We start from the raw sequence: 1,263 nt of genomic DNA on the forward strand, positions 1-1,263 counted from the left end.
CTGTTTTATATATTGTTTCACAAATGTTTTAGTATCACAAAATTTACTTGTGTGTTTATGTTACAATTCTGCGAAAGGACCTTGGCTTGTGAGCCATGCTTACAGACTTTATGGCAGTTGGGTATGGGTGGCAAGGTTAGGCAGGTGCAGTGTTTGTGAGGAACCTGTTTTGTGTTGCTGACTTCCATTTCTTTTGTTCTTACATTCTCGCATAGTGGCCTATAGGACCATTTCTTCTCATCAGTCAGGAGCAGAGAAAGGATGAGAGAAAACATCATGTGCCATAAAATGCTTGGTTTGACTCTTTCTTCCCTGAGTTTCCAGGGAAAACGTAAGCAAGCATGACTACATTTTTTAAGTCTTACTTGAGGCTGGAACAATACAAAATGGGTTTCTAAGAGCTGAAAATCACAGTTGGCATTTAATGTACCAATTTAATTATTTCTGAAATGGCCAGGTACACTAGAACCAAAAATACCCGGAACATTGGAATGATGTGTGTACAGTTTTCAAGTCTGCTGGGCTGAATGTGCAGGCCATTACCCCATGACAGGCAGAAAACCAAAAGGGAACAAGGAAAAGCCTCCACACATGTAGGCCCGTAACCCCCAAGAGCTTGAGTGAACTGCCGAGACATCCTGTGAGGTAAGAATGATTTAGGGTTATTCAGTTTGAAGATTATAAAGCATTTGCATCTCTTCTTCCTTGTCCGTGTCACTCTCCATTAGCATTTCAGACTTGTACTTTTTTCTGGATGGTAAATAACATGTTTTGTTGTATTGAGGAAGAGATTGGTTGCTGGAGCTGGACTCTGGGTTTAAACTTAAACCTCTATAGGCTTGGGCAAGTTTCTAGGTTTCTGTCTCCTACCTGGTAAATGGAATTTGGCATGTAACTTGAGAGTTTGTGAGAAAGGAATGAGGTGACCCAGGAAATCATTTACCATCCTGATGATATAAAGGGAACACTCAAATGCTGCGCATTACCATGATTACGTTTAACGTTAAGGCTTCCGAAAGCTGCACAGACCTTATATATAATTCAGATTTTGGCCTGTGATCTTGTTACTACCAGCATGCTCTTGTGATATTTTATGATTGTCTTTAAAGCACTTTTCTAGTTAATTAGAAGAGTTAATTCTTTGAATAAGTCTTGGACCATTTGATGGTAGTTGTAACTATGTGCATTTGAATAAGTGGTTTCTAATCATAAAATTTCTCTGTTGCATATAATGTCCTCTCATGAGTTTCACATACACTCTTT

This window comes from Heterocephalus glaber, unplaced genomic scaffold, assembly GCF_053883595.1.
Source record: "Heterocephalus glaber isolate CG9 unplaced genomic scaffold, H.glaber_assembly_v1.0 deba00001587, whole genome shotgun sequence".
Lineage (NCBI taxonomy): Eukaryota > Metazoa > Chordata > Mammalia > Rodentia > Bathyergidae > Heterocephalus > Heterocephalus glaber.